The 11957-nt window shown below is 34.1% G+C and overlaps 1 pseudogene; it reads right to left on the bottom strand.

The window, feature by feature from the left end:
- Positions 1-296: 296 nt before the first annotated feature.
- Positions 297-478, bottom strand: LOC116583836 (annotated as a pseudogene).
- Between the last annotated feature and the right edge of the window lie 11479 nt (positions 479-11957).

The raw sequence follows: 11957 nt of genomic DNA, 5'->3' as shown, positions 1-11957 counted from the left end.
CAATAGTTTACAAAGGTCTCCTAGAAGCAAACTTCTAGGCTATCGCCCACAATATTGATATGATTCCTCTTTTTTTTTTTCCTTTTTTTCTGTCTTTCTCTCTTTTCCTTTTTTTTTTTTTTTCACCCCAAGGTACATTTATTCATGCTAAAGGAAAACACATCAAGGAAAACACAAAGGAAACAACACATCAAGTATACAGCAATACTTCATGATGGGAACAAGCTCTAATGGAGCTTGTTGAGATTTGCATACAGACTGACATTCCATCTGATGTTTACTCTGAGTAAGGCTGATTAATGATGACCATGGTCAGGTGCAGAATTAAAAACTTTCAAGTCTTTACTTCTTTTATCAGCAGTCTTGATTTTATAAACGATAAAGCCCATAACCCCATTCCTACTTTAATCCGCTGGTATGCTTGGGCATAGTAGGACTTCATGGGGACCCAAATATATTTAACAAGGCTCTGAAGCATCTCGGCACAGGACCCCCAGCTCAAGCCTCCCTGACACTCAAAGGCCAATGACTCTAAAAGGTCACCAAGTGATATGATTCCTCTTTAGGATGTAACATTGCAGTTCATGACTTACCTTCACTGTCTTATCCAGTATCTAAGAAAATGTCCACATATCTTTCTGAAACTTCACAACAGACAAATACAGCGATTGATTAGTCTATCTTGTTTTTTTATTTACATACCTTAATTGATTCTCTTATTAGTCAACTTTATCTGATTGTTCAATGTCTACTAGCATTTGTGGAAATGTTTCTGGGATTTTCCTGAAAAATAAAATAATAATAATAAAAAGCCTACCTATCCCTTCATAATCTTACTCAGACTGGTATAAAATTCTAAATGTCTTTCCATCAAATTGGTAATAGAGTTCTGAAAACTTTAAGTAAATTTATAATCTCAAAGAAAAATATCTTATTTTGAATTCTAGATTTTTCCCAAAATTGAAGTCAGAAATGCACTACTCAAAAATCATCTGATTTTAGAAGAATTGAACACAAAGTAAAGACATGCAGTGTACACCAATATAATTTTTTCTGTATTTCTTTGTGTCAAGTAATGCTGAGTAAATCTATTCAGTCTGACAGAGCAAGCCAAATGAGTTCCATCAAATCAATATGCTGGTAGTAATCCCTAAGTATCCAAAGATTTCTCAGAACATCTGGTAAAGTTGAAAGCATGTATATGCCAATTCCAATTCATGTACATCCTGGATTAATATCTAAATCTGGGAATTGGTAAATACCTAATCCTCACATTTAACTGTGTAAAATCTTTAATGATTAGAGCTTAGGACAACATTTAACAACATTTACCCTCAAAATACAAAGGGAAGAAAAAAAAAATTTCCAAAATTCTAAGACCCATATCTATTCTTTTCAGAATCTATTTTGACAAATAATGAATGAATGAATTCAAAAGTATCTACACCATCTTTCCTAATGTCTAGAGAGAGAATCCTTTGTGTGAACGTAAAATCTACATATAGATGCTTGATAGTTTTAGTATTCTATCCTACATTAAAGATACAAGGTAATATGTCTTTAGGAATGATAGAACTTTGAAATAAATTTCCTTGAAGTTACTGTCAGATATTTTATAAGAACCAATGGGTAGAATTAAATTCAAGAAAACTGGAGACTGAGTATTTCACCCTTGAAATGTTGAGAAGGGACGAAGAAACGAGACAAGGGCTGCTGACTTGAATTTATTGATAATTTACATGTTTAGCCAGACTTGGTCTTTTTCTTCCTGATATTTGTGCATTTATGATCCTTGTTCTATCCTATAGAAGGAGGATTTTTGTTTCATGTATGTAATAATGGAAAATGTCTAGAAGATCTCAGAAGTAAAGGAAATGTCTACTTCATTCCATCCCTGCCCTTAATTTATACGCCTGATGCAGAGGCACGTGTTCACTACAAATGAATATGGTTTCAATTCATTCATTCATTCATCCATTCAGGCAGGCAGTCAGTCATGTTCAATAAATACATGGTTTTGCCTCCTCTGCATATGAATTAGAAATTGAATGGTGAGTTAAGATGACATGTTTCTTACTTTTGTAGAATTTAATGGAGAATAAAACAGCCATATGCACACAATAGATTTAGGATTCCAATCTGTACCCATTGCTACAATGAGAAAGTAGAGAATGAGCTTATCAACGTGCCTGATTTAGGCCAAAGAGCGGTAAAAACGTTTCAACGGGCATTTCAAAGAAAAGGAAGTTTTATTGTTTTGTTTTGTGTCTATACAATAGGTAAAAGTTGAACATGCAGAGGTTTGATGCCAGGATTTCTTTTCAGAATCAGGAGAAGTTCAGCTTAATTTATTTCACTGCAATATGGGAAACCTATGGCCCTGGTACACAACAGAATGCATGCAGGATAAATTGCTTTGGGCAAACTGCTACAAGGCCATTAGAGAAGATCTTCCTTCCCTTCCCTTCCCCTCCCCTCCCCTCCCCTCTCCTCCCCTCCCTCCACTTCCCTTCCCTTCTTTTTCCTTTCTCTTTCTTTCTCTCTCTCTCTTTCTTTCTTTCTTTTCTTTTTTTTCTTTTCTTTTCTTCTCTTTTGCCTTTCTTCTGCCTTCTTCTCCTTTTCTCTTCTTTTACTTTTGGTTCTCCCTGTAGCCTCGTTCCCAAGACTCTCACCTAAACGTTCAGCTTCAACTGTTATCCCCACAAGGCTGATTCTTAAATTTATGATTTTAGCCCAAACCCATCTTTGTGTTTTCAGCCTGAAATTTACAACTTCCTAAGAGATGTGTTTATTTGAATATTCTTATCTTTTCTTAAATGTTATATATCTGATGAAACTTTTCATTTTTCCCTCCTTCCTTATCCCAGATGTTGCCTTATAGTTCTGGAAATTTAGGAAATATTGAGGATAATATAGATCCCTTTCATATTCATTCATTCATTCTCTGTCCCCCACCCTCTGTGTGTGTGTATATGTGCATGTGTGTACATAGGTAGGTATGTAATTTCCTTGACTTTCATTATGATTTTCTATGTGTGCCACCATAATCAGTATAATACAATTTTGGTTCTTACTTTTTGGGTTTTGGTTGACTTTTATACAAGCAGAAACATTATCAAGTGTTTTCATTTAATATTTATCCACTGTATGGGTATAGCTTTAATTCTTTTATTTTGTTTGTGCTGTAGAATTGTATGCCTATAGCACAACTATCTTAGTAATTCTACAATTGTTGCACCTATGAATTATTTCCAGCTTATGGTTATCACAAAGTTTATCTTTGTACATGTTTTCTTAGTGTTCATATGATGTAAATGTTCTTGTCTGCAAGGTCCAAAATAGTAACTGCTAGTCATATATAGACATATAACACTGATAATATAGTTAATATAACTGAATTTTTAGTTTGATTTTATTTAAATTTAAATTTAAATCACCATGTGTAGCTCTAGCTTTTGTATTAGACAGTACGTCTCTATGGCCTATACCTAAGAGTGGAATTTCTGGGCTATATATTATATTCACTTTCAAATTTTCTAGGTAATGCCACATAAATTTCTGAAAAAGTTTGTAAAAATTTCCACAATAATGTAGCAAATTTCCTATTAGTTAACATCTTTGCCAACATGTTGCAATCTTGGGCTTTTCTATTTTTCTCAATCTGACCAGTATAAAATGGTGTTTCACTAAGGTTTAGTTTGCAATTTTAAAATTACTAATGAAATGATATATTTTCAAATTGTTATTCACTTTCTTAACTCTGTATGTTTGTGTGTGAGCACATACTCATGTGTGTATATACAACACAGGTTGCATGTTAAGTATCTTTTTTTTTTTAAATCTTTGACTTTGGTTGTCTAACATTTTTTCCCCCATAATGGAGATGTTCTGATATATTCTAGATATTAATTTTCCTTCTTTCTTTCTTTCTCTTTCTTTCAAACATATGCTCCAATACCATTTTCTTCTTCTCTTTGAATTCTCTTTCCATTTTCATATGTGTATTTAATGAAGGAAAGTTAGTTTTAATGTAAGCAAGTGTATAAATCAGCATTTACTAAAAAGATAGAGGTTTGTATTGCATTTCTTCAGATCTCTAAAACCTATCAATTTGTATTGATTCTAGGTTCCCAGAAACCTAGTCAATGCCATCACAACCCAGCTTCATTTCTCATATAAACTGCCTTCCATTAATTGCATCCTCATTTATTTCTTGTGTTTTCCACTGTCATTCAAACAATATCCTCATTTTCTGCAGGGTATGGTATGTTAAGCTAACTGAAGAAATGGGTAAAATTTAAAGCCCACAGAATGAAGTTTTTAACACACTCCAAATACTGTATGATTTCCATGCAACAGGGATTTACTAGAACTAAGAAATCTGAGAATTAACTAGTCTTGCCCACATTAATTTGTTAATATTATTAGTAGGTCTATTGCTTTTCTATGTAACTCTATTTTCAAGTTAATATGATTTGTACTAGCTCCACTGACTATGTCTTCTGAGAGATGGGCCCCTCTAATCAAGAACATTTATTCAACCTAAAAAAGTCATGATCTCAGAACCCTTGAAATGTAATCATTATTTTTTCAAATTTTTATTTAAATTACAGTTAGTTAACATATAGTGTAATTTTGGTTTCAGGAGTAGAATTTAATAATTTATCACTTACATACAACACCCAGTGCTCAAAAAAACAAGTGTCCTCCTTAATACCCATCACCCATTTAGCCCATCCTCCTCCCTCCAACAGCCCTCAGTTTGTTTTCTATAGTTAAGAGTCTCTTATGGCTTGTTTCCCTCTCTATTTTATTTTTCTTTCCATCCCCTATGTTCATCTATCTTGTTTCTTAAATTCCACATATGAGTGACATCATATGGTATTTGTCTTTCTCTGAGTTGTTTCGCTTAGCATAATACACTCTAGCAGCAAGATGTCATTTTTTTGATGGCTGAGTGAGATTTCATATTAATTTATTAATATATATATTTATATATGTATAAATATATATCTCATATCTTCTTTATATGTAATCATTTTTACATATCTTCTTCTTTATATCTTCTTTATATGTAATCATTTTTAAACTATTAGATCATTGCTTAGTAAATAAGTTGTTTTTCTTTCTCCCACTCAGTAGAGAGTATACCCTTATCCCATTGATGTTGGGCTTGGATATTTGTCTTGCTTTGACTAACACAATGTTAATACAGGTTTTCCAAATAAAGTCCTTGAATAGGTTTGTGATCCAGTTTTATGCTATGAGAAACATATATCCAAGGTAGCCACTTCAGTCTAGGCTCAGGGCAAAACAAGTTGTAGTCTAGTGCAAGGCAATGGATCCACAATCTAAAGTAAGATTATCCAGTCAAAGCAATCCTATGTCAAGGGAACCACAATTAACCCAGAGAATGGATGATTGTATTGTAAGCCGCTGAGATTTGGAATAGCTTGCTAAACAATATTACTGTAGCAACAACTAATACTGATACTGATAACGCTGGTGAATTTTATGTGTCAACTTCACTGTACATGAGGAGCCCAGATCAGTTTTGAGTGATTCTGTGTTCATTTCTTAATATTAACATTTGAATTGGTAACAACAAAATAGAATACCCTCTCCAATTAAGTGGGCATTATAAAATCTTTTGAGAGCCCAAACAGAACAAAAGCAGAGGAAGATATTTACTCATTTATGTTTTCCTATCTGCTTACCTGCTCGAATGAGTATGTCTCAACTCATCTTTTTGTCTTTTGACTGGGATTTAAACCCTCAGGTTCCCTAATTCTTAGGGCTTTGGACTTGAACTGAATTATACCACTAGCTTTCCTGGGTGTCTGGCTTGCTTGGCACACTATGGGACTTCTGTCTCCATAAATGCATGAGCTAATTTGTCATAATAAATTTCTTTAAGTGTATATTAAGTATTATAAATATTTATATAAACATATTATAAATAAAATATTTTATTTTAATATAAACATTTATTATATGTATTTATATATGTACTATATAAAAATACTTACTAATTCTGTTTCTCTGGGGAACACCTGTACAAATATAGAACAGATGTTCTACACCTGATAGGTTCTATATCTGATAGGTCTGTGGCTCTATTATCTCTATTGCTTTATCAGGTTCATTTCTTCTGCTCTCACACTTTGAGTACTGCCCTCTCCTCTCCCTTAGACCCACTTTAATCTATATATTTGTTAACTATACAGAACTCTTGAAGGTGAGGATATTTTTTCTTAATTATTTAGGAGAAAAGCGCAAGCTTTGATAACACATTAAGTCAAAAATAGCTTAATAAATTTTCTATAACATAAAATAATGATATCAAAGCCAACACAAAGTGTCTATTAGTGAAAAAAAACCCAACATTTATATCTGACTTTGTAGCATATGTCTACACTGGGAAAACTTCCATCAGTTCAAATTTTAACTTAGTTTTGGAACTTGTTACACAGTTGTCAGTTCACCTTGTGCTTTTTAAATGTGTGTTTCTATCAACAACTTCTATACTTACTGATCCTTGTTTGAGAAAGTCTACCGGGAATTCCCAGTCTTTCCTTCACAGTTCCACTCGAATTTGATATAAATACCAAATGTAACTATCTTAGTCATGTAATAGAATTTCTTTGTTTTTCTATTGCTGACTTCCTATCTTAGCTCTAAGAAATAGTTTCACAGGGTGCCTGGGTGGCTCAGTGGGTTAAGCCATTGCCTTCGGCTCAGGTCATGATCTCAGGGTCCTGGGATCGAGTCCCGCATCGGGCTCTCTGCTCAGCGGGGAGTCTGCTTCTTCCTCTCTCTCTCTCTGCCTGCCTCTCTGCCTGCTTGTGATTCCTCTCTGTCAAATAAATAAATAAAATCTTTAAAAAAAAGAAAAAGAAAAAGAAATAGTTTCTCAAAAACTTTTTGGAGAGGACCTCCCTCTGGGAAACAGTTTTGTTTACCCTCTGAGATCTTCCTTTTCCCCTCTGTTAGAGTTCTCTGAGCCCGAGTAATCCTCACTGATTTTGTCATGAATAAAATATCTTCCTCTTTCCTCGCTCCACATTTGAAAGCTGTTAGTTCCAGATATATTATTCTGGTGCCATTTCTATTTCCTTTCACATAAGACTGGTTTGGCCTTCCAGTTCTCCAAGTGGTTTTCTGCTTTTCTCCATCCTCTGATACTTCCTGGTTTTCTCACTGACATTTCAAAAGCTAAGATTAACTATCACACTACAGTATTCTGTTCATGAGAGTTTATAATGAATCATATTCTATAATAGAGTCTTTGGTATCAGAATATATTAGAAGTAATATCTGTGTGATTTTTGGCAATTTATTTAAGATCTTATGCCTCCAGTATCTCATCTGTTAGATGGAAATAATAATAGTGTTCAGGTACATCACAGAGTTCTTCTGGGAAGTAAATGTGATAGTTTAAGTATATCACTTGGAATAGCCTTAGGACATTTGAAATATTTGTTAAAATGCTACTGCTAATATTATTATCCTTATTCAGGTGCTATGAGAAGTAAATGATATATTCTATGTAAAGCATTTAGCATAAAACCTAGCCAATGGTAAGCATTTAATGAATGTTAATTTTTATCATTAAAATTAAAAATAACTTGCCTGTCATTTAAGGTCTGTAATCATTTCCATATATTTCTGGCTCTCAAAGCTGAGATTCTTCAACGGGGGGGGGGGGGGAGGGTCACCTTACTTAAAATAAGAGACACACATTCAAATATTACCCTTACCCTTTAGGGTAAGGGTACCTACTGGGGTACCCACCGAGTACCTGCTGTCCCCTAATCATCCATACTCTCTTCTTTTCTTTTGAGATATAACTGACATACAACATTTTGTTAGTTTCAGGTGTACGACATAATTTAATATTTCTCTACATAATAAAATAATCATCACAATAAGTCTACTTAACATTCATCACTACACATTTTTTTCCCTTAGAAATCATGAACCCTTCTAACTAATAAAATATAAAGAGAAAAGAAAAAGATGAAATCCAATAACCCAAACTATTGGCTCTATTATTACACAGGAAAATTTTCAATAAACCCTAAGCCTACAGTGCTTCTTAATAAAACAGGTCAAAGACCACAGCATGTTACTCCATGCCTAAAGTAGACCATAAGGAGTGGGATGAGGTCACTCTGTGTGGTTGATTCAGTCCAATTATCTACTATCCAGTGGCTTAGAGTATTGAACATTTGATTAATATCCGGTTTCTGGCAGAAGAGTTAATGTAATAGATCCCATGACCTTACAAGTCAGTAGTCCTATCTCCTGGTAAAAACATGTCCCAGTGAGCATCCTAGATTCTAATCATTCAGATTAGTATTGCTACTACTTTCTGGAAGAGTGAGGGGTGGAAAGATTATGGTCACGTTCATTTCAAAACTCTCCTGGTCCAGAAAGAAGTAGACTACTTTCCTTTTATAACATAATAGGAAATAAGCATTGTTGAGAAGAATCTTCTCAACACTTACCAGATTATATTATAACCCTTTATTTCTGTAACATAGCTCATTATATGCTTTACTCTTGTCTTCTTAGTAATTACTAAAGTATCTGGCATATAGTAGAGAATCAATAATTGTTGAGGAATAAATATATATTTTGATGTTAATATAGTCACAGTTCACCAAAACCCACTGTGTGAATTAATCAGGTTTTATCTTTTCAATTACTTTTGTTCAAAAATCATTTTGCTTTTTAAAATCTGTGGTCATGAACAAAAGCCATCATGTTGCTCACTGAAATTCTTTTAACTTTTAATCTGCTTATAACTGAGAGAAGTGGTTTGTAACATCTTTTAAGGATACTGTGAATTCACATAATTAACACTAAAAAAAGACAAGATTTAGATGTTTCATAAAGTAATATATATATTTTTATGCTAACAAAGCCCTTTTAATTAGGCTGCATCAAACTATATTAATAAGAAATCTTGAAACAAAATGAAGAATGCTGAATGGGGAGGAGTTTTATGTCTATAAAAACACATGCATGTACATACACAAAAACATACAATTATACTTGACTTCCTACGTTCCATGTAAAGAATCTTCTTTGGACTCAAACTCTGACAGTCAACATGCTCAGATCAGTCAGCTCTGTTCTCATTTTCTTTTAAGAAAATTGACCTGTGTGGAATAGACAGCCCAGTCTGTTGTCCATTATTTTTTAATGGGTTAGAAAATCCATTTAGTGTATATCTGAGACATATATTTCAAGCCCACATGTATCACTAATAAAGTCGATATTCTTATGTTACCTCTGTTTCTGTATTTATCAGTTAATTCTAAAATTATGTGGAAAAATTGACATTCCTTGAAAACTCCTGTATCTTGAACACATACAAATGTATACCTGTATGTGTACCTGTACATGTATATGTATATGCATGTGTATTATATTATATTTTGTGTATTGTGGTTTTGTGATGTGAATATGTGTGTGTGCACATGCACAAAAATATTTGAATTGATTTTATGACTTCTTAATCATTAACATATATTCTATACAAAATTATTCCAGGTCAGATATTAACTTACTGGATAATCAGCAAAAGAATTTTTTAACTTCTTTACATATCTCCAAAATAGAAATAATAATAATAATGTTAGAATTAAATTTAAAAAGTACATACCTGGCTGTAACAGAAAATTACAGTATGCCATCAGGGAAGGGAAAAAAAAAATTACCCCAACTTTCAAAAAGCTCTGTGTTGAGGGGCATCTGAGTGGCATACTTGGTTGAGCATCAGATTCTTGGTTTCTTTGAAGGTCGTGATCTTGAAGTAGTGGTAATGAGCCTGTGTGGGGCTCAGTGAGGACTCTGCTCGGGATTGTCTCTTTCTCTCCCTCTGCCTCTCCCCTTCCTCTAAAATAAATAAATAAATCTATAAAAAAAACCTGTGTTGATCCCAGTAGAAAAATACGGAAGCTTACAGGAGAAGGACATGGAACACTATAGGGAAACCAGATGCTAATATACTGTAAATGAAGTGACAGTTTTAACTTCATTCATTGGTTTATGAACATGCAACGATGGCAAAGTAACAGATCATATATTGGGTTACATGGAAAGATAAAAATATGGATTGTCCATGGGATCAATACCTATAGAAGAGAGAAGAAAGAAGCGGAATTTGTCTAGATGGGGAAATTGAACAACAGTGAGGTGCAATGACTGTGTCAGCCAACCCCGAGGTTGGCTCTATAGTTAGAATGTGCGCCCCAGGAAGGCAGGGTGCCATTGGCTAAGGTGGCTGTCCTTAGGCACCTCTTGAAATAGCTTACAGCAGGGGGCTGTCCAACAAGAGTATGCCCAGCAACTAGACAAGAATTCTTCTAAATAGGGATCTTGGTTTGCTGAACAATGTTCATAGAAAGGTGGATATAAGATGCCACATTAATAAAAATCTTAGGGAGTGGAATTTGTCTTGGTACAAACTAAAATATTCTTGGGAAGTCACAGGAAGAGTATAACTTTGTATATTACAACAATGACTATTTTTTTTAAAGATTTTTATTTATTTATTTGACAGACAGATCACAAGTAGGCAGAGAGGCAGGCAGAGAGAGAGAGGAGGAAGCAGGCTCCCCGCTGAGCAGAGAGCTCCATGTAGGGCTCGATCCCAGGACCCTAGGATCATGACCTGAGCCGAAGGCAGAGGCTTTAACCCACTGAGCCACCCAGGTGCCCCAACAATGACTATTTTAAGTGAAAGTGTCAAGTAGCCTAAAGGACCAAAACTAAACAATAAGTCTTATGCATCTATAATTCAATATAAAATATTTCAATATCAAGGGCATATGTCTATATATAAATATAAAGATAAAAATAATGATAAATACAGATACAGATTATTGCCATGCTGGTCTGATATGGCATTTAAAAAATCAAATTCTAAATTATAAATATTAGAACTCCCTTTATATCCACTCAATATTAAAGGGCTCATAAATTAGCACAATGATTATTAGAAATGATCTTTCACTAGTAAAATAGCAGTGGTAAAACTATTCAGATAATGAATAAATATTAGTAGAAATTTCCATTCTGATAAGAAAAGTGAAAGAATCTAGTGTACTTAACAGTCCAATTCGGAATGGAATACAAGCCTTCAAATCCTATCCCTTCTTCGTTAGAATAGATAATTTTTCAATCTTATTCTCTCCAAAGGATAAATAATCCTGAAAAAAGACTTACCAGGCAAGGAAGTTAGCTGATTGCCTAAAAGGCAGAAAATACAGGCTTTACCAGGTTTTGCAGAAAAGGTTGCATTCATGTGTGTAGGTGTTCATGTACTCATACATGATTGCTTGCTTCTAAGTGTGACAAAATTTGATCTAAGACTTTTTATTGTAACATCCCTTGTAGCGGTAAGTTTTTGAAGAGAAAATGTTCAGCTCAAACTTACTGGAAGCTACTAATGGTTATTCAAAAAGTCTCATAAATCTGAAAAACAAATTAGTTTAGGCCAATTTATAGTGCAAACTAACAATTGGAACTTTAACAGACTGAGTTAGAATACTAAAATGTAAAGTTTTTTTTTTGTTTGTTTTTTGTTTTGTTTTTTTTTTTGTTAATATAAGAATTGATATTAGAGGGGCGCCTGGGTGGCTCAGTGGGTTAAGTGGGTTGAGCCTTTGGCTCAGGCCATGATCTCAGGGTTCTGGGATCGAGCCCCGCATCAGGCTCTCTGCTCAGCGGGGAGCCTGCTTCCCCCTCCCTCTCTGCCTGCTGCTCTGTCTGCTTGTGCACGTGCTCGCTCGCTCTCTCTCTCTCTCTGTCAAATAAATAAATAAAATCTTTAAAAAAAAATAATTACCACTTCCTCATATCAAGTGGTGATGCAACATGGGGGCTTAAGTGGGTAGGAGAAGAATAAATGAAACAAGATGGGATTGGGAGGGAGACAAACCATA

This window comes from Mustela erminea, chromosome 2 (assembly GCF_009829155.1).
Source record: "Mustela erminea isolate mMusErm1 chromosome 2, mMusErm1.Pri, whole genome shotgun sequence".
In the NCBI taxonomy this organism is placed as follows: domain Eukaryota; kingdom Metazoa; phylum Chordata; class Mammalia; order Carnivora; family Mustelidae; genus Mustela; species Mustela erminea.
This window is presented reverse-complemented; position numbering and strand designations above follow the sequence as displayed.